Genomic DNA, 26,485 nt, shown 5'->3' with positions numbered 1-26,485 from the left:
AATATCAGCAATCCAAAGAAGGCATTTAAAAGGGATAGGCACTATGAAAAAACTGATGAAAATCAGGACACTCCTAGGCAATTTAGTGTAAATAAAATCAGAACCCCAAAATAACACAAAGAAGCTGATAAGGGAGAAAAAAATTAATCCCAGAAATAAATGGTAGAAACTTTCACTCAACTAAGGAAGGGACTTGAATATGCATTTTAAAATGGGACTAGTGAGTTTCAGAAAGAATTTATGGGTGAAAATTGACACCAAAATAAATTCAGATCAAAAGTTTTATTTCAAAGTTAAATTTTAAAATTCTACAAGCTTCTAAACAGATCATTTTTACCAGAAAGTGTTATAAAAATTACACTTACCTATGCAATTAAGTGTTAAAAGACAGATGTATATGTTTAAAATAGAAAAGGACTTAGTCCTAGAAATCTTTCATCAGTCAAACTATTGTTCAATTAAGTGGTCATTTTCAGACTTAAAACTCTGAAAATATATACTGATCATAGAGTCCTTTCAAAACAATTACTTGTAAATGTAACCAAGACAAATGTGGAGAATAACCCAAACTAAAGATTTTAAGACTGGGGAACACATGGCACCAAAACAATAACAAATTAAAGCTAGAAAATTATATAATTAAGAGTTATATCTAAATAATCATTAAAGCAATATTCTGCACAGGGCTAAATCTACATCTACAATTTTGCTTTTTTGTGTTTGTGTATGTGTGTAATATATTAAGCCTGGGATGGAAGTTTTTCAAATCATAGGGGAAAAAAATCAATAAAACTGAATATTTTTGATAAATAGTTTATAAATAACTTAAGCTTTGTTTTTGTTTTTGTTTTGTTTTGTTTTGTTTTCCAAAAAGCCAGGAGGGAAATAACATAATCTCCTAAGCTTTTGTTGAACTCAGATGGAAAAATAAAATAAATTAAACAATATATGAATAAAATGGGTGTCTTACTAAAAATGTGTGAGTTAACAAAATAAAGAAGAATAGAAGGGGGTGCCTAGGTGGCTCGGTTAAGAGACTTATTTGTGATTTCAGCTCAGGTCATGATCTCAGGGCCATGAGATTGAGCCCTGAATTGGGCTCCATGCTCAATTAGGAATCTGCTTGAGATTCTCTCTCTCCCTCTACTTCTTCCTCTGCCCCTCCTCCTGCTTGTGTGCAGGCATGCACACACTCTCTTTTCTGTCCAAAATTTAAAAAAAAAAATGAAAATCAAAAAAATAAAGAAAGAAAGAAAAAGAATAGATGACTGAGCTAATACTATGGAGAAAACCCTGAAAATATTTTCAACTACCCCAAAACACTAACAGACATAAGGTCTTTATGGTAAAAATCTATGAAATATTTAAGGCATAGATTAAAAAATATTAATTTTTACAACAACATTAGCTTTTGTAAAAGCTAGAATAAGCTTAGCAAATATTGGAATGAATTCTAACTCATCAGTAGGAAATAAGGTAATGAGTTTTGTGCATGGGTAGGTTTTTTGTTTTAACATGTTGTTTCTTTTCTTTTTTTAAGAACAGAAAATGATATATTAATGAATGTAATCTGATCCAGAATATCTTTGGCCAATGTTACAAATATTATTTGCCCATAAATTAGCTCCCTAGAATCTGCACTTGCCAAGGCACTAAAATGAGCAAACTTTTTCAAGTTATTATCAAAGTAGACAGAGAAGACAGCACTATAGACCAGGAAATGCCAACAGTTTCAAAAGAAGGATGCATGAAACATTGGAAATTAAAAGAAATTGGCACAAACTTGATGAAGGTAGTAACTGAAAAGTTTATAGTGGATGGCAAGTGTGAAATTGTGACACATATGCTGAATTCTGTCTCTATTACCCTCTCTCCCCAATCCATCTGCTTCATCTTGGAAAACTTCTTAAAAGTTTCTAGTCTATGAAACTTCTAATTTTAATAGGTGTTACAATATTTCCCCCTTACTCATTACATCTCACATTTTATTAAGTTTAATAAAAACAAATTAATATCATGGAAATATTGCCACAGTTTATATGTTCACAGGAACCCATACTATCTTCTTCTAATTAAACAGTTTCTTAAAGTAGTTTAAAGTTTAAAGTTTCTTAAAGTTTAAATAACATCTGTTCTAGAATTTGTTCATATGATTTGCTACATCTTGATTAAAATAATATTTGTATTAACTTTTATTTGATAGTTTATGTTTGGTCTTTTTATTTCTTATTTATAAGCTTATTCATAAGATAATATATCCCCTAGCATTTTCCCTCAACTCCAGTTATAAGATTCCTTTCAGTTTATTTATTTGATCTTGAGAAAAGTACATAATTAAAAAGTAATGGTTCACAAAGATGGCTTCAATATTCTTTTTCTTAAACCAGGCATTAGTGCCCTGAGAGACCCAATATTAACCTACTCCACTGTTTTTAATTGCTATGTTTTGGTAAACAAGTATATTCACCATTACATTTATATAGTACCATAATTATGATCTTTCTCCTTTTACTACTTAAGATATTAAATAATGTTAAATAAAAACACATCTTAATTTACTTAGAGAACATGTTATTTCATTTTAAATATTATCATATACCTCATGCTCCATATATAACTTACTTCTGTAAAATGTATACACTTGTTACACAGAAGAATTTTATCTAATTTTCTAAATATAAATGAAATATCTTCTATTATTTGACTATTTTAATTCTTCATATTTACCTAATTATTATCATCAGTGTATTTCTCTTAAACTGACAATTCATCCTTAGAAGTCCAAAACTCTTATATTTATTGCATGAAACCTACTTCTCATATTGTACTGCTTCTCTGATATCAGCTTTTTCACCTGGGTAACCAAGTTTGAAAATCCTAACTCATGTTTGATACTTCTCCCTCTTCAGTCCCACATCAAATCTCTCATCAAATTATTTTATCATTTTTGAAGCTTTACATTCCATTTATATTCTTAGTTACTAATCTATATGTTTTTCTGACAAAGTTTTCTATCAATATTAATAATATCTCCTTCCCAAATAAGACCAAGCAAACAAAAACAAAACAAAAAACAAAAAACTTAGTATACTTTTACTTTCATCTAATATCACTTCTACACTATTATTTATCATGTCGCTATCTTCTCGAATTTTTGAGCTTGTTTTCAAATTTTAAAAAGTTAAAATATCATCTATTTATAGTTATTAATGTTTATAATAATTCCATTTTTCATTATTACTTCTTAAGTCCCATTGTTGCCTTCTGAATAATTCTTACAAAGTGATTGATAGGCTATTTATGGTAAACTCTTATGTTTAAAAATACTTTTCTTTCACACTCACTGTTGAATGATAGTTTGACTGGGTATAGAATTCTAGGTTGACAGTTATTTTCCTACAGCATATGAAAACACTGCATCATTGCTGCTGTGCGTGCAATGCTACTAAGAAATCTAAATGAAAATTATGGGTTAAATATCTTTGTTTTCATATAATTTTTAAAATTTTCTCTTTATCCTTGATGTTAAAAATTTCAGTGGAAGAATGTGCTTGCTTTACTATTTTTGTACTTTATTCTACATAGTATTTAGTACTGTGCATGTGTGTATGTGTTTACTCTAAAGATATATCTTTCTTTCTCAAGTCTGAGAAATAATTAGCCATTTAAAAGAGTTAACTTTGTATTAAATTAAAACAAAGTGCAGAAAAGTACATGAAATGTTTTTGTCCCAAATTCCCTGAAATTCATATATTTAAGCACTGACCCACAGTGTCACTCTATTTCAAGATGGGGCCTCTAAGGAGGCAATATTTTTTAAAGCTGAATTATACTATAATATCACAGTGATCTCACTGACAATTTCTTCAACCCAGCACACCATTCTGTGTCTAATACTTGTCTGCTAACAATCTGATATTGTAACTCGGTTTCAAAATCCATCAGTAAATCAAAATTTAACCAAGATAAAAGTCCAAATTAACAGTATGGATGTCAGAAGTTACATCCTTTAGAAAAACTGTGACTTTTTTTTTTTTTTAAAGCTGGAAGACACATGCTTGCTCAGCATAGATATTGTATTTCCTACCAAACATTTCTGAAATTATGTAGCTAGTAGATAAAGTTTGAAACAATGAAATGTAATCAAAAGTATCACATGGAAGCTTCAGGTAGGTTTTCTTTAAAAATGATTGATGCATGCCCCTTGCTTCTGTTTTACTGACCCTTACACCCTTCGTGATGGCCAGAACATCAGTATGTTGTCCTTAACAAGAATAAGATGACTGGTATTCTATCAACCATCCAGGATGAGGGCAAGTACTGTGCCTTGCAATGAAGTATTGGAATAAGCCCAGGGCTCTCAGGACAAAACCAACATACTATCCTTTGACTATTTCCAGACTTTTAATATATGAAACTGGAATAAAAATCTTTCTCATGTAAAACACTGGTAAATTTGGGCCTCTTTTATCTGCAACTGAAATAACATTAGAATCCATTCCTCAACTCCAAATTGTTACCTTGATTTATTCAGAACTCGTATTACCATTTACATATTCACTTATTATAACAATGTCCCTGCATTGCAATTATTTTATATGACTTTAGTCTATGGGCTCAAAATATTATGAGAAGTTGAAGTACATTTTAATAATTAATATTTTATTTACTTGGCATTTCATATATTTAAATGTATTTCTTCATTCATTTAAGCATTTATTGAATGTCAGGCACTACAATAAATATGAGGGCTAAAGAGATAAATATTATACAGCATAATCCTTTATAAATAAAAGGTGTTATGAGATCTTAATTGCATGAATAGATCATATGAACTCCTCAAAGAATTATGATGTTGGTTAGTGTAGCCTATTTATACTAAGCTAAAGACTGTTCAGTTTAGTTGGTAGAATGTAAAAGGTAACCTTAGCCAAATTAGAGTACCTTGACCCAACTCAAAATCAGAGACCAACTCGAAATCAGAGAATGAAAACATTTCAGCCATCTTCAGTACAGTCCAAAGCCATTTAAAACATACTATATAAACATTAGGTGAATTTAATTGTAACTGCTGTGATATGTTTCCAAAAGAAAATAGTACAAAATAAAATACAAACATTTACATAAAGTTTAAATTAATATATCACCAAACTAATTTCAATTTCAAGGAAAGAAGTAAAGAGATATACGTGACAATCTCATAAAAATGTTAAAATTTGTTACCAAAATACTAATTCATATAGTTAAAATTAATTAAAAAAATTTTTAATGTATGAGCTTTTACATAATTCTCACCTTAGAATATATCCCTTATAAACTATGTGTTGTTAACATTTTAAAAAATAAGTATACCCCCATTCAAAAATATTACATTGGTCCTCTATCATAAGTTGGGTACCCATGAGAAAGCTTGGTTTGCATAAGAAAGATATACACTGTTATGATTTGATGGGGCTAGACAAAGCAGTTTCTGAATATTATCTGACTTAAACATCAGCTAAAAAATTATTTTGTGATCAAAAAAGTAAATTTAAGAGATTACAGTAAAAAATCATGATTAGGTCATTAGTTAATTAGTGGATTGTAAATGATGAACCTTCACAACCTTATGATTAGGTATGAATACAATTATTTATATATATTTAAGTCCAGGTAAAATGCAGGAAAGAAGATAGAACTAGTTCATTAATGCAGGAATCTTTTGTTTCTCTGTGTGTGTGTGTGTGTGTGTGTGTGTGTGTGTGTGTTAATATTTATTTATTTATTTGAGAAGGAGGGGAGGGGCAAAGGGAGAGGAAGAGAGAGTGATAAGCAGACTCCTCACTGAGTGCGGAGCCCTATGCAGGGCAGATCTACCAGCCTGAGATCACAACCTAAGCTGAAACCAAGAGTTGGACACTTAAAGACTCTGCCACCTATGCCCCCAAGGCAGGAATCTTTTGAACACCTACAAAATAGCAAGATCATACTAGGAAACTGAGTAAGAGAATTCCATGAGACTGAATGGGAAAGGAAGTCTTTGGAGTTAAAAAAAAAAAAAAAAAAAAAAAAAAGAAGAAGAAGAAAGGAAAAGAGAAGAAAAAGAAAAAGAAAAAAAGGAAAAAAGGCAGGATCCTCAGAACAGAAAAGCAAATGTGCAGCTATTATGGGAATGACATTATCTTTCTCCTTTGCACTCTTTGTTATTTTAGAGGGCTTTTTATCATTAAAAAAACTTGATTAAATATTTTGGATTATTGTAAATACTGTACACACAGAACCATACAATTTAAAAATGACTTTCATCTACATTATCTCATCTGATTCTCTTCACATCCTAAACAAGTTCACTTAACAATCTTTAGGTAAGCACCAAGGTTAATGATTTTACCTCCATTTTACATAGCAAATTATGATGAGTCTAATAAATAGTTTATAATTACTGACTCACTAAACATTGTTATCATATTATCATACCCATTAGAAATGAAGTTTAATATTAAGTGCAATTTAGGGTGTCTTTGAAACTTACAGTTTCCTAATGTTTAGGATTAGTCCAAAGTATCACAATAATTCAGATGTTTGGAGAAGATTTATAGAAATTGTAGTTATCAATGGTAAGCATGTAAATGTAGTATCAGTGAAAATGAGTTAATGAAGTGAGAATGCTCACTTTTAACAGTGGAAAAACACAATGAAAAGAAATACACCTTCATAGAGCAGAGAGAGTGAGATAAAGAGTGGGCTGAAATGTGAGAATAGCCGTAGGAGGGGGAAAGTAGAGGATATTTTAAAAATAAAAGTTGTCTGAACTTGATGTAAAGGCAGGGAGGAGTGTAATGTGAGATGTGAAATTTTAGATACTGAAAATCTCAGCTTATTTATCAGCCAGGTACCACTCTACTAGCAGGAGAGCTGGAATTCTCGGCTTTCTTTTTAAAAGTTAAAGCCTTTGAGGGTTTTTTTTTTTTTTAATTATGGATTAGAGCTGAGTGAGAATATTTATAACTACATAGAACTGTTTCAGTCATTTTCCCATATTTTATTTTGGATGAAAGTAACTTTTCATGAACAACTACCATAAGTAATTCTTTTGCAACTAAGTGACTTTGTGGGGGAGAAGGGGGATAGAGACTCTTGTCTTATCACATACCCGCTAATTTGTAATCAGTTTGCTGTGATTTATTGTAATAGATAACCTCCAAAATCACTATTTTAACATTTAAGAAACACTACCTAACATAAAGCTCATATTTAAAGAGCATCATTGAAATTTACCAGAGAGCATGGTGGAATACTTTGTCAAATTCAGTTTTCATGGGTCATATATTATTGGCTATAACTAATCAATTATCCAAACTGCAAATATTTGTGAGGCAATATATTGTGGTAACAAATGAAAGGAAGAGTAATAGAGTCTGGCAGATCTGGATTTAAAACTCATCTCTGGTACATTTTAGTTGTATAAACTTTAGCAATTTCTCTATGCTGAAGTTTTAATCAGCCATCAAATGATTTCTATCTGAAACAAATGATTTCATCTGAAACAAAGCCTATAGAAGTCTCAATAAAGGGAACAATTCTTCTTAGCAATCGAGGCAAGAATGAAATAAAATGCAGCTCTTTTGTCATATTGTACTTAGGGTCTTGCTTTTTCCAAAAGGATAAGAAAGAAAAAAGTGGGATATTAAGTAAATTATATATCTAATATCTAATATTAATATTATATATAAATAAATACTAGATATTAGATAAATTTGATGATCATTTATGATCTTGCCCAGTTTTGTTACTTGGATTGGTCTGGTGATAAATGTTATCTTTGCTCTCCTCACATTCTCCACTTGCCCCACTTGGGCTAGCCAAGATGGTTTCCTCACAATATGAGAAACTCTTCTGGACACTTCAAATGAGATGAGACTATCATCACCACATTAGGTAACACGATAACGCAATCTTTTATTTACTACTGAATTCTCAAAGCATCACTTGGAACAAGTAATAACCAGGAAAATTTGCAGTAAAATCATATTTAATACTACCTAGATACAAAGGAAGTAAACTACCATATACATCCCCAGAATCATTTTACCTTCCTAGGCTGGCTATATGAATAAGTTTTAAATGAACTGTTAATTATAAACTCTTTGTGTGTTTAGAATCTCCACTGATTCACTATCTTCCTTTGTAATGATGCTGACTTTGTTCCTTTTTGGGGAACTCCTGTAGTATAAGTTGAAGCTGTGGAGTAAAACAGAGTTAACAATTTCCCTGACCCTCACTGTAAACACATCCTCAACACACACACACACACACGCGCGTGCACACACACACACAACGCACACACATGCACAAATGGAATTCAAAAACAACATCAAATCAACCACAAAGGATTCCACTACAGGGGGGAAAAAAAGCAAAGATATAGTTAACTATGCAATTTACAGAATGTTTCAGAATTGCATAAAGCTGCTAATTATCTCTCAAAGCTTTTGACACACTTTCTTGATGGTTAGGTCAAACCCACCATTATTACCAGGCTCTGCCTTCCAGTGAAATCTCCTCTCTCCACAAACATTTCAAAGCAGGCCTTGCCTCCACAATCATTACCCCAATAGTCTTAACATAGCACGTGGGAATGGAAGGAAGTCTAAGCTACACTCACATTAGGATAACAAGAAGGTGTCATCATCCTGTAGAATGCTTCATTGTGCGTTGCAGTATATTTATACTGGCAGAGCCCTTGTTTCTTGCACATGTTTAATTTACAGAGAAATACTGAAAATTTTATAGATAAGTAGAAAATATTGACTTGGTAAATTCCAGGGTCTTATTTTCAGAGCACTTGTTCAGTGTAGTAGGAATTATATCTATTCAAATGACATACTTGGAAGAATTCTATTCATTAAGACCCATATAAATAAAGCAGAAGGAACACAAATATTTCTCCCAAATAGTTCTATAGCATTGAAAAACCTTCATGGAAACTTGCTATCAAGAGATCCCAAAATCTTTAATATGATGAAATCTTTAATATGATGAAAACTTATTATTTTCTCAAGTATCAGTCTCGATGTGAGTAGTCCCCGTTGGCATGGCTGTCCTTTATACATAACTTCTGAGTTCTTCCATCCATCAACATTTGCAGGTAATAGAAAGGAAAAGAAAGTAAATGGAGAATAAGCAATTTCTTTTCAAGCATGTGGCATGTTAATAACATACATCATTTCTTTTCATATTCCTTTGTAGACAAATTAACCACATGACTGCATCCAGCTGCATGGGAGACAGGGAAATGTAAACTATATCTGGATGGCCATGTACTCTGCTAACACACAGGGGTTCTATTTCCAAAAGGAGGAAGGTGTGAAATGATACAAAGAATATTTCGCTTTCTCTGAAACACTCACCGTACTTAGAAACATGACTTATATTCAGAATTTAGAAAAGTGTACATGTGTTTGTGCACACACACATGTGTGTGTGTATGATCTCTATCATACATCAGACATAAAATAAAATAAATTTAAAAAAATACATAATCTTCATTTACCTATCTACCTAACATGAGATGTCTTAGATTGTGTTCCTTGGAAACAGATTCTGACCAGAGTATCTATGTGGAGGGAGTTATTGAGAAGTGGCCTCAGAACAACTCTAAATGGGGAAGAATGGAAGGATTTGGCAGAAATAAAATTTGATCTGTGATGCAGTACCATAGACATCTTAGTTAGACCTCAGGAAGTTTTGAAGCCAGGGAGATCCTTCAGAGTTTGACTTACAGGAGACAAGGGCTGCACCTTTGCACCCCATAACAACCAAACACTGGATGTGGATAAAGCCCCAAGGAGGGACATTCCATGGTCAAGTCAACCCATATGGGCTAATGTAATTTGTATAGAGTATGACTTAATCAGTTTGGGCTGCTATAACAAAGTCTTAGACTCGGTAGCTTATAAAGAACAGAAATTTATTGCTCACAGTTCTGGAGGCTGGAAGTCTGATATGGTGAGGACCTTCTTTTGGGTTGCAGACTGCTGACTTCTAGAGAGCAGAGAGGAAAAGTATGCTCTCCCATGTCTAAGGGTGTTAATTCCATTCACAATAGAGTCTTTAATTCATAGTGCCCAATGATGGCATTGCTCTGAACTATAGAAATTTGCCCCAATTTAAGTTTAGAAATCACCAGTTTCAGTAATAGCTGAATCACTAGTTTTCAAAATAGCTGTTCAAAATGCTAATAAAAGTTCTGTCGCACGGTTAAAAAAAAAATGGGGCACCTGGTGGCTCGGTTAGTTAAGCATCTGCCTTCAGCTAAGGTCATAATCTCAGGGTCTTGGGATTGAGCCCCACTTTGGGCTCTCTGTTGAGCATGGAGTCTGCTTCTTCCTCTTCCCACTGCTCTTGCATTCTCTCTCAATTTCTCTCTTAAATAAAATAAATAAAATCTTTTTTTAAAAATGCCATCATTGGGCACTATGAATTCAAGGCTCCATTCCCATGTCCTCATATAATCCTAATTACTTACCAAAGTCCCCAGTTCCTAATACCCTTACATTGGGGAGTAGGATTTCAACATAGGAATTTTAGAGGAATTTAAACTTTCAGTCTATCACCTTTGAGCCATCAGTCACTGAGATCTAACAAGTGAGTGTGCGGTCCTTGTATTTTTCTTTTGTGATCTAACAGATCACCACAAACTTAGTGGCTTAAAACAACCCATTTATGATCTCACAGTTCTGTACATCTGAAGTGAAGACAGGCTCAGCCAGAATTCTCTGCTCAGAATCCCACAAAACTGAAATTAAGGTCAAATGGGTTTTTGTTTGGAGGCCCTAGAGAAGAATCCACTTGCAAGCACTTTCAGGTTGTTGAAAGAATTCAACAAGAATTTGTGGTTATAGGACTAAGATCCTTGTTTCCTTGTTTTTTAGAGCTCATGCTCATATTCGATGCCTCTTGGCTTTCTCCATTTTCAAGCCAGCAGTGTTGCATCAAATCCTTCCCACAGAGAACCTCTCTCTGGTTTCTACAGTCAACCAGGGAAAAATATCTGCTTTCAAAGGGCTCATATAATTAAGTTAGTTAGGACCATCCAGATAATCTCCATATATTGAGTCGACCAACTGGTAATGTTGATAACATCTATAAAATCTCTTTTCTATATAATGTCTATCTATTCATGTCCATATCAATGGAAATAATACCAAGGAATGGATATAATGGGGCAATCTTAGAATTCTGCCTACCATAATCCTGAAGAGATCTTCTGGGCAATTACATGACAACACCCACCATGTCAAGGCAATGAATATTTATAGTAATATTCACCTTACAGGAATATGCCATCTGCAACCCAGGGAGACCTACTGAATATATTTTCATATCCTATTTCTCCTCCCTAAATCACATATACTTTCAATTTTTGTTAAATTTAATTAGTGTACTTTTCTTCCTTATTTTATATACACATAAAACTTATTAAATCATAACATACATAAAAATACAAAATCACAGGTTGCCTGGGTTTCTCAGGTGGTTAAGTATCTGAATCTAGATCTTGGCTAAGGTGTTAATCTCAGGGTCTTGAGTTCAAGCCCTGTATTGGGCTTTACACTGGGCATGGAGACTACTTAAAAAAAAAAAAAAAAAAAAAAAAGTACCCAATCATTAGTATAAAACTGAATTGTTTTCTCTTATTTTTAACTTGTTTTTCTTGTTTTGTCATTCTGGTTCCTTGAAAACCATTTCCATTTATTCCCGGAACTAAATAGGGTACAAGTATATATCAAAAATATATTGAATGGATAAAAATATATTACACATAGTAAATAACTGAATTTCATATCAGGACTGAAAGGTATAAACATCCCCATATTTATCAGGTTGCACACATTTTTCTAAAACTCACAGATAGAGAAGACTGTAATACTATGGGGGAGTAAAAATGATATATATATTCACAGACTGTAGCTCATGAATCCAGAAAAGTGGTGTGCAACCTTAAACCTTAGGCTGCTGGACTGGGTGGATGTGAGAATTATTCAAGAGGGTCTTATAATGCTGCTCTCTGTTCTGGAATCATTCTTGGTGCATAATGAACAGTGAAAAAGGAACAGTATATGAGAGAGGAGGTGGTAAGAACTAAAAAGACAGAAGGCAAAAATTGGAGCAATATAGAAAAATGGTTTCATTGTGATTCTGGGATTGATTATATATGGATGATTTGTGTATATTGTCATGCTCCCCTAACGTATGTGTCATTGTACCACAGACTATAAGGGGTAAATGTAGAGTAACTTAGATGGAACCACCAAATATCTCGGGACAGGTTCCAACTTTTTCTTCTTCCTCCCCTGTAAGGGATGCCATTAAATAATGTTATGTAGAAGATTGATGTTCATATCCTTTTCCTTCCCCATTCATCCCTTTCTGGAAATTGGAGTATGTTATTAGCTTATACAAAGAGCAAAGGATGTGTTCATTAGATTTGTATCTCATCTCTCTCTCTCTGTGTCAAATAAATAATTAAAATCTTTTTAAAAGGAGAAGGTGGAGCCTGGGTGGCACAATTGGCTCAGCATCTGCCTTCTGCTCAGGTCATAATCCCAGAGTTTTAGGATCAAGCCCCATGTTGGGCTCCCTGCTTGGCAGGAAGTCTGCTTCTCTCTCTCCTTCTTCTTGGTGCTCCCCTTGTTTGTGCTCTCTCTCTCTGTCAAATAAATAAATAAAATCTTTAAAAAGTTGTATCTGAGCATCTCTTTAAGATATTTACATTTACTCAGGGAGAACAAGACAAATAGTTATTTTTAAACTTCTTTGTTTTCCGAGGGAACCATGAAGAGTAATTGTATTAACATTAATTAGCATTAACACCTACATTCCCCTTTTGTAATTTTTTTTAATGTTATATAATACTTCAATACCACTTTGAATACGTCTAGTATATCTGGAAATGATCTCAGTACTTGTCTGTTTTTCTTGTATGGTCATCTGAAAGCAATTTTAAAATCAGAAAATAGACAAATGTGTTTTATTCTCAAAGCCAGCCATAGGAATAGCAATAGCTTTCCCACTCCTACAATTCCTAGTATATACCCCCTGGAAATACCTGCACTAACAAAGAGTTTGTTACTACAATTCCCCTCCTTGTTTCTACTCTTATTGATATTAAACTCTTGATCGAGTCATGTAAACATTAAAAGACAAAAGATGCGTAATGAAAGCAGATATATCAGAGAAATTCACAGGCAGAAGCCCAGTAAGGCAAGTTGTACCTAGTCTTTCATCTCCCATTATCTCATTCAGAGATAGCTTGGGCTTATCCTCTGGAAAATAAACTCAATTTTCTGCCACTTAGCAAATTTATAGGGGAAATTAATATCGGCACCTGACCCGTTAAAACCCCCAAAACTGGGCAGCCTAGGCTACAGCCTGATTTCCGACATCACTTTCTGACTGAATGAACACATTCATCACTGATGAATCAGGAGCCATCACTGGCTCCATCTGAAGGCCTTTCTACCCTCTCTGCCAAGTCAGTTTTCGTTCCCCCAGGTTTACTGAAGTACAATTGACATATAACATGGTATAAGTTTAAGGTGTACAATCTGTTGATTTGACATAATCATATATATACAATATACACACACACACATTATATATATAACAATATAATTACTGTGATAGCATCAGGTAACACCTCCAACACCTCCACCACATCACATAATTACCATCTCCTTTTTGTGGTGAGAAACTTTAAGATTTACCCTCTTAGTAACTTTCAGGTTATAATACATAAAATAAAGCTTTTTAAGAAAACACTATCAGGGCCATCCATCAGGAACATATGCTTAATCTCTTCATAAATGAAAGAAAAAAATGATTGAACAGACATTTCCATAGTACACATCAAATCCAATAATACTAAAATCTCTATTCTGAAATTTGGATATAGGTAGACTATTAGATGATGTAGAAAATTATTATTAATTTTGTTACTGTGCAAATTACATTGTTAAAGAGGAAAACATCCTTAATTTTAGTGATGCATACTGGCATATTTAGGGATAAATTATGTTTTCTCTAATTATATTAAAATGCTTCAGCAAAAACAAATAAATAAATAACCAACTAATTTGGCAACTGTAAATAGTTGTTTAATTAGGTAAAAGATATATGTATGTTTGCTATTGTCTCCACTCTTCAAAATATTTCACAAAATGAATTTTAAATTATGCCCATTCTTGTGCGATCATTGTACATTTTCATAAAACCCAATCAGTAGAGAATAAAAATCTGAAGTGGCAAGAAAATTCCTTGTTCTAGGATCCTTTTTACCATTTTAATCTGTTTCAATTGATAGCTTCTCTTTAACCTTTTATTATATCAACATCAATTTTCTAGTTCAAACACTTGAACCATCTACTCTAAATTGTTATTTTACTCCTTCCTCTCTTTCTTCCTTTCATCATCTATTTCCCATATACATTTGTGATAATTGTCATTAACATGTTACTGCACTTTGGGGGAAGGTATTTAATTATCCCCCATCCACTAATATTATTGTGGCACAATTAGTATAGAAGATACTGGAATTTTTATTTCCATTTCCATTTATTGATTTAAGTATTTATTTATTATGCCTTTTTATTTCCTTATATACCTTTCCTGTGAAAGGTATAAAAAGAATTAACCTTGCTTTAAATCTTAAAAACTCTATAAAAAACAAGTAAAATGTACATATACACACACATAAGAACTTATATAATGATTCAATGCAATGTGTAACTACATAATGGATAATATGTGTAAGTAACCTTTTAGCTATCATAACTATCATAAAATAAGTAGCACAATAATTACTGAGAGATTTGACATTTGGCATATTCTCTTTGAATCATTTGTATTTGTATTTCCCACAATAAATGAAAAAAAGTTGGGAGAATTATTCAAGGAGTTCCCAATCATTCAACTTAGGTGTAACATTAAAAAAATACCATAACTATAAAAAACAGTTACACAAGAATTCAGATTCCAGCTAACTCTTCCTTTGAAGACAAATAACAATGTGCTTTGAATGGCAAAAGCCATTTTCCCTTTCTTAAAACTTTTACTTTCATTATAAGTCAAATTGAAGTATTCATCCTCAGCAGCCAGAATCAAGAGGGAGAAGAAAAAGGAAAAAAAAAAAAAAATCAATTAGCATCTTGAATTTTTCACAAATTCAATAAAATGCATACTAATCCACTGTGAAATAGAGAATCTACTTGGTCAACATTCTCTAATAATGACTCTAAATATATAAGAATATCTTCACATCAATTTTTCTCTTTTTCAGCTCTCTTTATTCTCAATACAAAGTGACTTCTTTTTCTTTTTAAGATTTAGTATGTCAACCACAGGCTGCTCCATTACACAAAGATGCCTGGTTACTTGAAAGACTTTGATACATCTGTGCTATTCCCTGTGTGCTGACATATGTCTACTTGCAACAGAGAAAAGAAACTTCAAGGATGAGCTCCACTCATTTCAGTAATTGGTATTCCAGCCTGCTGGTTCAGATGGATTATTGTTAGTGAGATAGGCAGCTAACATTAATGTCAAATTAACATAAACTATAAGGATGATAGTATGCTGGAATTTGCATAATTTTCATCAGAATCTAAAGGCTTTTGAAATTGATTCTCAAGGACTAATAAAGACATATTAGTTTACTTACTCTAACATTTTTGGGACATTATTTAAAATGTCACATTCTAATTTTAAGTCAGTGATCTGCAACTTAGGATAATGGACAATATATGAATTTTAGACACGAATTAAATAATTTATGTGAAAATATGAACCCACAAAGTTATTAATCAGCCTCTGTCAAAAGAACACCATTTCTTTGATTTTTATAAAAATACATAATGGTACTCAAATTCAATCCTATGTTAATTTCATTCCAGGAATTCTTTGTGTGCATTCTCAGGTACCTTAATACTGTCTGTTCGGTAATTCGAAGTCAAATGTCAATGGCTCTATTTCAGTCTTTAAAAAAAAAATCTCATATGTGTGATTCATTCCAAGAGAAAAAAATTTGAGAAAGTTAAGTGTTTATATTTTTAATTTTTTTCTATTATGTCAAAACATAGAAACACATGGAGAAGACATATGGCACATAAGCATAGAATGTGCCCAACCCTGGCCTGTATGGCTCTGGAGTCGTTCCTCTGAACAGATTAACACTTATCAACTGTGAAGTTGAAATATGAGTTTCTCAAAGCACAGAAACTTGTTTCCTTTTAGATGTCCTGCCTGTTTGAATTCTGCATTCCCTAAGTGTCTTCCAGTTGAGATTTATTTTGCTAACCCAGAACGGAAAGTTATCATTACACCTAGAACTATTTAAAGCATCATTATACCAAATAAAAAAACTACACCACGGTTTTGAACATGCCCCTTACCTTTTTTGTCACATCTCTTTCAGCCAACATCTGGAAGATAATCATAGTTGCTCAAAATGGGAAAGAAGATTTCATATTCCATATACTCTGGTATACTATTAACTCATTATTACAAATACTTGTTTAAGATTTCATCAATTCAATATATGTGTAATGTGACTAAGGAGAATTTTGTCTTTCCTTGAACTACTGAAGGAAGGGAAAAACTAGAGATACATGAAAGTTTTAGACAATGCAATCAAGAAAACCAATGAGTATTGAAGAGTTAGAAGAGAACACAGCTAGACATCATATGATAGTTATTAGCTATTACATTGATAGTTATTAGCTATTACAAATACTTACTATTAATAATTAAAAAAAAACCAAGAGCTTATAAAGGCACAGCTGAAAATAATCCTATTTAACTGAAATACTTCCAGGAAAATTCTTTGGCTATACAAAAAAAGCATTTCAGTCTTAACTCTTCAGTGTGATGACTGCAAAACCCTGACAGACCATATATTGTTTTCTGATCCTTCATTATAAAAATAGGATGAAAGAACTCACCTTGCCTACTTTCCAGAAGTATTGGAGACTTCTGGAAATAATAATTTTCCATTCCTCATTCTGAAATTGCACACACACACTCCACTGTTAATGAGAGAAGCAAGCAGCTCTAATTCACAGAAAGACAGGCAGGGCAGAGCTTGAGATACCAGACAAGACCAGCAGAAGTATCCTTTCTGAAAGGTAGGGGCTGTCCCTGGAAAGAAAAGTTATATTTATTGTTTTTAGTAATTGTGCTGTACATAATAATGTAAAAAGTAAGTAACTTCAGTAAGAGTGTGAGCAGAAGCTTATATTTAACATTTTGGTTCAATGAAATATGGAAGGCAAGGCCAAACACATATGCAGAATACCCATTTTTATAAGAAGCTATTCAAAAGTATACTAAGAAAAATGATGTTATCAAGTAAAAATGGAGAAGGTGGAGAAGGAAGATGAAAACTTGATAATTTTTTTTCAATTATTAAGAAGAAGCTAATAGAAAATGTCTAAAATAAAATATATATAAATCTTCAATAATAATTATTATTAACAGAATAAAAATACAAAACCCAAATATCAGAACTACACATAAAAACAAAGAAAACAGATTGTATAGTGAAATACTTAAAACATGCTAACAGAAAATACAACCAAATTATGACAAAACCTCATAACAATAATGCAATATCAATAAAAGTTAATGGAGTGAACGCGTCTTTTTTTTTTTTTCATTTTAAAGATTTTATTTATTTATTTGGGGGAAAGAGAGAGCATGAACTTATGAGTGGGGGAAGGGGCAGATGAAGAGGGAGAGAATCTCAAGTAAACTTCTTGCTGAGCATGGAGCCAAAGCAGGGTTTGATTCCATGACCACTTTATCATGACCTGAGCCAAAAACCAAGAGTCAGATGCTTAGTCAACTGAGCCACACACATGCCTCTAGAATGAACCTTCTAAAAAAAAAAAAAAAAAAAAAAAGGGAAATCCAGGTGGCTCAGTAGGTCAAGCAACTGTCTTCAGTTCAAGTCATGATGCCATGAGATCAAGTCCTATATCAGACTCCTTGCTCAGTGGGGAGCCTGCTTCTCCCTCTGCCTGTAGCTCCCCCACTTATGCTCTCACTTTGGCAAATAAATACATAAAATCTTTAAAAAAAATTTTACTTTGGATCCAAGCAAACAAAAACCTATGCCTTATAGAAGAGACACATGTAAAAAGTTATCATAATGCTAAAAAACAATATACTGAGCTAATGTACACCATGAAGGATCAGGACCTTAATATCAAATAAGGTAGAATCATAATGTCCACTATGTAAGAAAAGAGTGCTTCATGATGCTAACAACTATGATTTCACTGAAACCAGTTATGCATATCTTTATGCAGTATAACATAGAAACAGTCATTACAGACATACATAGAAACATACCAAATGTAAATCAGTGAGTTGGAACACAGAATATCTTAACTAATGTATAAATGCCAAAGTTTGTTCTTTAACAAATTTCAAACAACCAGAAAAACTCTTAGTTCACTTAATCAAGTAAAAAAAAGGAAAAAAATTGGGAGCATATAAAACAAGAAATAACCAAATTGTGGAAACAGCCCAAGTCCCAAGTATCCATTTACTGATGGATAAAGAAGATGTGGTTTATATACACAATGGAGTATTACTGAACAATCATAAAGAATGAAATTTTGCCATTTGCAACAATGTTAATGGAACTAGAATGTATTATGCTAAGTAAAAATGTCAGTCAGAGAAAGACAAATATCATATGATTTCACTAATATGTGGAATTTAAGAAGCAAATTAGATGAACTCAGGGGAAGAGAAGGAAAAATAAAGGAAGACAAAAGCAGAGAGGGAGGCAAACCATATGAGACTTCTAAATGTAGAGAATAAATTGAGGGTTGCTGAAGGGGAGGTGGATGGCGGTTGCTAAAAAGGATATGGGCATTAAGGCAAGTACTTGTTGGGAGGAGCACTGGGTGTTAAACTTAAGTGAGCATCACTAAATTCTACTCCTGAAATAAATACTACACTATATGTTAACTAAATTGAATTTGAATTAAAGAGAGAGAGAGGGAGGGAGGGAGGGAGGCAAACCAAGAAACAGACTGTTGCTGAGGGGAGGTGAGTGGGAGGATGGGTAAAATAGGTGATGGGAATTATGAGTGCACTTGTGATGAGCACCAAGTACTGTATGGAAGTGTTGAATCACATATTGTATACCTGAAATTAATATTACACTGTATGTTAACTAATTAGAATTTAAATAAAAACTTAAAAGAAAAAAATAAGGGGAGAAAACAAAAGAAATCTGAGTGATGCATGGATTTTAGTTAAAAATAATGAATCAGAGATATCTCACTGATTGTATTATGTGTACCATACTAATTAATGTAAGATGTTAATAATACAGGAGACTAAATGTAGTGTGTATGACAACTCCATAATATATTCACAATTTTACTGTAAATTTTGTTTTAGAATCTTTAAAATATTTTCTATTTTTAAAAAAGAACTGATTATCCTCAAGAAACTTTTTTTTTTTTTAAGTCTGCTGACAGCACATGCCATATTCTCTAGTTTTCTTTAAGCAGTATTATGTCAGACCAAGGACACTTTTTATCATTATCATTTCATTCAGTGCTTGCAAAAATATTGTTAAGAAAAAAGATTAATGGATAAGTTAATGATGTAGCAATGGAGAACAAATGAAAAGTATTAAAAAGAAAAGAAAGAACAGTAAATTGTCATAGAAACAAGATAATATAAGAATCAAATGAAACAGATTTGCTCTAAAATATACAAATAAATTTGAAAACCAGTTTAAGATAGGCAATTTCAAGGAAAATATAATTTCTCAACCTGGCCTGAGAAGAAAATAAAGTCCATAAAATGATTTTCTTGGAGAACACTGCCCCTAAAACAATGTAATAATAACAAAAGCTAATAGAAATAAACTGAATCAAGCCTTAGGGGATCAGAGATTTTTCTGGGGTAATTTTAGTAAATCTCTAAAACACAGATAATTGAAATGTTATAAAACTATTTCTAGGGTATATAAAAAGAAAAGAGCTTCCAGATTCACATTATGAATTGAGTATATATTAATATTAAAAATTTTATAGAAAATATAATCACAAAATCATCACTTATGAATATTGATCTAAAATCACAAAGAAACAGATTTTAGCAACATATTTAAAAAATATAAATGTGGGTACCTGTGTGGCTCAGTTGGTTAAGTGTCTCCCTTCAACTCAGTTTATGATCCTGGGGTCCTGGGATCAAGCCTAGCATCAGTCTCCTTGCTCAGTGGTGAGAATGCTTCTACTTCTCCCTCTGCCACTCTCCCTGATTGTGCTCTCTATCTTTGTGTAAGATAAGTAAATAAAATTAAAAAAAAAATATATATATATATATAAATGCAACATAACCTAGTAGAGTTTATTCCAGGAGCTCAAGGATGTTTCAATATTGGTAAATTGATTGACATAATTAATCAAATAAGTACTCCTAGAAAAACATCATAGAATTTCTTCATAGATAATAAAAATTATTTGATTAAACTGAACACTTTTTGAAAATAAAAATTTAAGAAAATAAAAAACAAGAGTATTTTCTTAAGATGGTAAAACAGATCACCTCAATTTCCTTCTTAATACATTAAGTCTTATACTTGAGTCCCAATTAAAATAATGAAAAATGTAAGTAAAATGATGTACAAAAAGTAGAAGAAACAAGGAAAATAAATTTATCTATTTCTGCAAATTCAATGACTGTATATTAATAAAATGCAAGAAAATCATTTGAAATCAACCCCAAATATGACAAATCAGTAATGTTTCAAGCAAGCACATTTATGAACAAAAATAGCCAGTGTGCCCTATTCAGTCAGTTACAATTTAGAATTCTAACTAAATAAAGGAAACTATTTACAATAACAATGAAAATTAAATATTATTATGAGTTACATTAAATAGTATACAACAAACTTATATGAAGAAAACTTTAAGAAACTATTAAAGGGAACAAATGATGCTTTCACAATACAAAATTACATCACATTCTTAAGTATTATGATTTCAATTCTCTCCAAGTGTATTAATTAACGATATAACATTTTTTTTAAATTAAGAGAGTTTTAAAAAATAGTAAATTAATTGACTAATTAATTAGTTAATGAAATTAGGGGAGTTTTTACAAAATTCACATGGAAAAATGAGCAAATGATTATAAAGGAGAAAAATCTAATGAAAAAAATGCAAAGAATAGACACTAGCTCTGACAGATAGAAAACATATTACAAAATGCCAGCGTTAAAGCAATATACTACAGAGCATGCACAAAAAGACAATGAATAGAATTTAAGAGAAAGTCCAGAAATAAACAGACTTGGTATGAGCTGTTAGTCGCTGTAATGGAGCTTTCTCAAATCAGGGAGAAAATAAATGAGACTATTCACAAAATAGTGTTCGACAACCATAGCCAGGAAAAATAATAAAATTAAAAGATGGCTCCATATATCATATCATCCAATAAAAAATGTTCCAAGTTGGTTAATTTTATTTTAAAGATTTTATTTCTTTATTTGATAGAGAGAGACACATAGAGAGAAGGAACACAAGCTGTGGGAGCAGGAGAAGGAGAAGCAGGCTTCCCACTGAGCAGGGAGCCTAATGCAGGATCATGACCTGAGCCTAAGGCAGCCCCTTAACAGCTGAGCCACCAGGTGCCCTGGTCAAATATTTTAGTGCCAAAAATAAGGCCATGACAATACTAAAAGAAGACATAGGGAAATTTCCTAATAAGCTGAGTGGGAAAGACACATTAAAATGATTGATAATTTAGAAGCAACAAAATAAATAATTGTAATATAGGTGATGGAGATTAGGAAGTGTATTTGCTGAGATGAGCACTAGGTATATATGGAAGTGTTGACTCACTATATTTTACTCCTAAAACTAATACTACACTGTATGTTGCTTAACTGGATTTAAATAAAAGCTTTTTAAAAAATTAAAAAATAAAATTGAAAAAAAAAGAAAAATTTGTAATATTAAACTTTGTCAAACCTACCCTTTGAGTTGTGAGATTTCCAGTCAGAATGATGAAAGTGACATTGGTTCTTCTTGTACATGAGTTACTACAAGAAATATGAGCTGAGAAAATGCCTGGCCTACTGTTGACAAGCAGAATTTAGAGGAAATTAAAAGTGAACATGCTAAGTTAGAAAAAAAAAAAAAAACTACTTAACATATCCAGGATCTTAAGCCATGAAAAGATTGTCTAAATATACAGTGGTTTCAGGGTAAAGATCAAATCAAGTTTTGGCTATGAGTCCCTTCTACAGGCCTCTGAGATAACACATTGTTTAGTGGACATTTTCAAATGGATAAAGGATTCTTGAGATTTTTTTTTTGCCTCAAAGAATGCTGAGATGTCCATTGCATTTCTACTCATGCATTGACCAGCAGGAACAGAAAGCTCTGCCTTGGTAAGAGTGCTGTATTTTACTTTTGGTGAATTCTGTAAAACAGAGTATCACATTTGGCAAACGTTCCAGCATTCTGGTCTAAAAGGGACTGAGATTATTCAAAATTAAAAAAAAAAAATCACTGGAATCCCATCTTTAAAGAGTAACCATCAGGCTAGGAAAGTAGAAGTAGAACAAAGGGCATACACTCCATGCTCTTTTTAGAGAGAGAGATGCACGCATGCAAGTGGGAAGAGGAACAGAGAGAAAGGGAGAGAGAGAGAGCGTCAGACTCCCCTCCAAGCACAAGTGTGCGTGGAGCCTGATGCAGGGCTGGATCTGATATGACCTGAGCTGAAATCAAGAATCAGATACTTAATGGAGTGAGCTACCCAAGTTTTTTTTTTTCAAATATGAGGATCTGTCTGTATGGTTTCTCTCTATGAGATAATCTGACAAAGTGTCATTATTATATGCTGGGAGTTCAAGGGAGAAGAAAATTTGTCTCTTTAGTTCATAGCTCTTAAGGGGAACTGCATCTAAGTATCAGCCTCAGGACCTAATGTAGATCATGAGGTATATTAGAACTTTGAATGTGATAATATGGTACAATGAGAATTTGATGGTTTTGAGGGGTTCAGTATATTTTGCAGATGGGAAGGATATGAATATTCTGCTTGGAAAGTGGACTGTGGTAATTGATTATAAAATGACTCCAATACTTGAATCTTCTCTATGCTCATTCCCTATGTGCAGCTCTTCCTATAATGTGGTACAGTTTACTTTCCTGAACTTTGAATCTTATCTGGACTTGGCACTTGCTTTTGCCAAAGTAATGTGATAGAAGAGAAGCCATGCCAATTCCAAGCAAAGGCTACAAGAAGAATTGCATGTGTCCACTCTCTTTCTTTGTCTTCTAATTTCCCCATGTTGATGTTCTTGCACTCATTCCTTGGCAAGTGACACACATAGATGAGAGCTGATGCAAGCTAGTTGTTCCAAAGGAGGTCCCCGACATGCAAATAAGCACACTTGCAGCCAGCTAGCAAGCTAAGCAAGCTAACATGCATGAGGAAGCCCTGTAGAGATCAGCTCAGAACCAGTCAGCTTATCCACAGACTGGTGAACAAAAGTAAATGTTGATCGATTCTGCCCGTGAAGTTTTGGGGTTGTTACTCAGCATTATTATAATAAATAATTGACACAAGATGTTTCCTTGAGGCTGTTCAGTGTGGTGATACCCAGCCTCTCTGATCACAGAGCTTGTTTAACTCCTTATTCTCCCAAATAGTTCCTTAAAATGTTGGGCAAGTTATCAAACTTGCACAAGTTTGGTAAGCACACGTTATTCTTGTCAGGAAAATGAGGATAGTCAAGAGCAATATTATCTAATAAAACTTGTTTTGAGACTTAAATGTGGTAATGCATCAATATGCACAGCACTATAGTTGGTGTGTGGTAAATGCTGAGTAAATTCTATTCTTGTCTATTCTGTTGAAATTATTCACAAACTATTATAATTATAAAATAATTTTAAACTGAATTAAGATTTAACATTAAAATTTGTGAAATAACAAGGCATGACTTATAATTGAATATTTGTAAAAATGCTTAAATATTTATTTTTTAAAAGAAGGCGTCGTAAAACACTATAATTTTTGCAAAGGTAAAGATGAAGTTACATTCAACCACTTTATTTCCATCATTTAGCATATTTGCTACTGGGCTGTGGGTGCTTACTAAATATATGTTTACTTGAACCTGTGTAATAACATGGCATGAAGACTTCCTTTTTTGCTGCCATCATATCAAAGGTTGAAGATATAACTAATGTAAGCTAAAAAATTAATTTTAATTAAATAACCGCACTACCTCACACATAGTGGCCACTCACTAAGCATTTATTGAATTAACTATGAAATCAAATAGAAAAACACACAAATTTCATAGAAATTAGGTAATTAGCTTTTGAGAGGTGACTAGGGCAAAATGAATTATTCAACAGTTTCTTTATTTTTGAATAATTGTTAATAAATGATTTATCAAATGTCAGCAAGCAAGAGCCATTTAAATATTTAAATAAACACAGTTAACAGTAATCTAGATTTTCCAATAATTTGAAGATTATAGAACAAATAGAAATATGTACTTAATTTTCTCAATATGTGATTTTTTTTTCAGGAAAAAAATCACACAATTGAGCGCCTTTTTAAATTATCAGACATTGTAATACATGATAAAGAAAGAAAACAATTTAAAAAAAATCATGTTATTTAAAGAAGTCACAACCTAGTCAGAGAGACAGATACATGGTAAAATAATTATAGTTCTGAGAAATAGACACTGTATGATATAACCAAATGGTTTAGAAGCACTTAGTATGGAATGACTGTACCAAAGGAGTAGGTTGGAGGTGGAAGAACAAAAAGTATCTTCTTCACTTAATAGGCAATATTTACTTCATTCTACAAAGAAAACTGGGGGTTATCATGGAAGATGGCAGAAGCATACAGATAAAAAACAAAGAACTATTATGAGCTAGTAAATATACTTGATGATATTTAATTTAAATTTCATGTATGATAAGACTCAAGGAAAGGAGCTATTATCTTTATATTACTAAAATATTTAAAAGAAACTAAAATTTATACAAGTCAAGAATTAGGAATTAAATCCAGGGTCTTCAGTCTTTAAGGGCATTTCACATTCTAATATCCCAGACAAGAGAATATATACAAAGGCGTAAAAGTATAGAATGGCAACACTGAATGGGGATGGAAGTGAATACATATGCAAGCAGGAGCTATACAAAGGATGGCACCTGTTGAAACTATAAATATAAATAAATACATATTTGGGCATGAAGAATATTATACCATTCTAGTAGGACTAGATTTTTTTCTATCTGGAATTGACAGAGAATAAATGAAGAAATGTAGACAGGAATTTATATGATTCACATGTAATGTTAGAAAGAGCTTCTGCTGATAGTTTGGAGAAACATTTGAGGACAAAAACTCTCGGGACATGATTGGGAGTATCAGTTAGGAAACTAAATAGTTAAAGAATATGAAAATGAAGTCTTTATTCTGAGTGGCAGTGCTTTATAGGAGAAAGGAGAGAATTTGGAGATATTTTACAGACAGAATCAATAGAATTTATGGTCAAGCTACAGGGACAGTTAGGATGGAGATCAGAGTAATCAAGCTGGGATGAGCAGGTGTACTGTGCATTATTAACAGAGGCAGAGTGAATAAAAAAGGAGAAGCACATTTGTGGATAAGACCTGGAATTCAGAAAGGGTTTGCTGTGGTTGAGGAGACCACAGACAATTTAAAGTAGACACACAGTAGGAAAGCTTAATTTTGCTTAAATATGCATGCTAAACCTTTTCTTTCAGTTTATTATCATACACTACATATTAGAGCCAAATGCAAACTGGAGAGCTGAAAAACTATGAAAGGAAAGTGAGTACCAGAGCTAGCAAAACAACATCATGGAAGAAAATACCAAAATAAGTTAGACCAACTAAGCCCATTTGTTAAGAGTGCTATTTTAGAGAGAAGCGTAACTTTTTTTTTTTTTAAGATTTTATTTATTTATTTGACAGACAGAGATTACAAGTAGGCAGAGAGGCAGTCAGAGAGAGGAGGAAGCAGGCTCCCTGCTGAGCAGAGAGCCTGATGCGGGGCTGGATCCCAGGACCCTGGGATCATGACCTGAGCCGAAGGCAGAGGCTTTAACTAACTGAGCCACCCAGGCGCCCCATGAGAGAAGCGTAATTTTAAAAGAAATCAAGAACCAATATTTTTCACAAAGCCAATCAAATTATATAACAAAAAATTACAACAGCAACAACCACTATAACAAGAAAATATAAGTAATGTAGAAATTGCTTTAGAAATACATGAGATATATAAAGAGAAAATGTTAAAATACCACTGAGGAAGGTTCACACCATACATAAACATGCCACACAACCAGAACTAATAGAAAGATTCTTCAACATCATAAAGAAGTCACTTCTTTCTGGATTAT

This window comes from Lontra canadensis, unplaced genomic scaffold (assembly GCF_010015895.1).
Source record: "Lontra canadensis isolate GAN:19392208 unplaced genomic scaffold, GSC_riverotter_1.0 scaffold1, whole genome shotgun sequence".
In the NCBI taxonomy this organism is placed as follows: Eukaryota; Metazoa; Chordata; class Mammalia; order Carnivora; family Mustelidae; genus Lontra; species Lontra canadensis.
Note: the sequence above shows the minus strand (reverse complement) of the source record.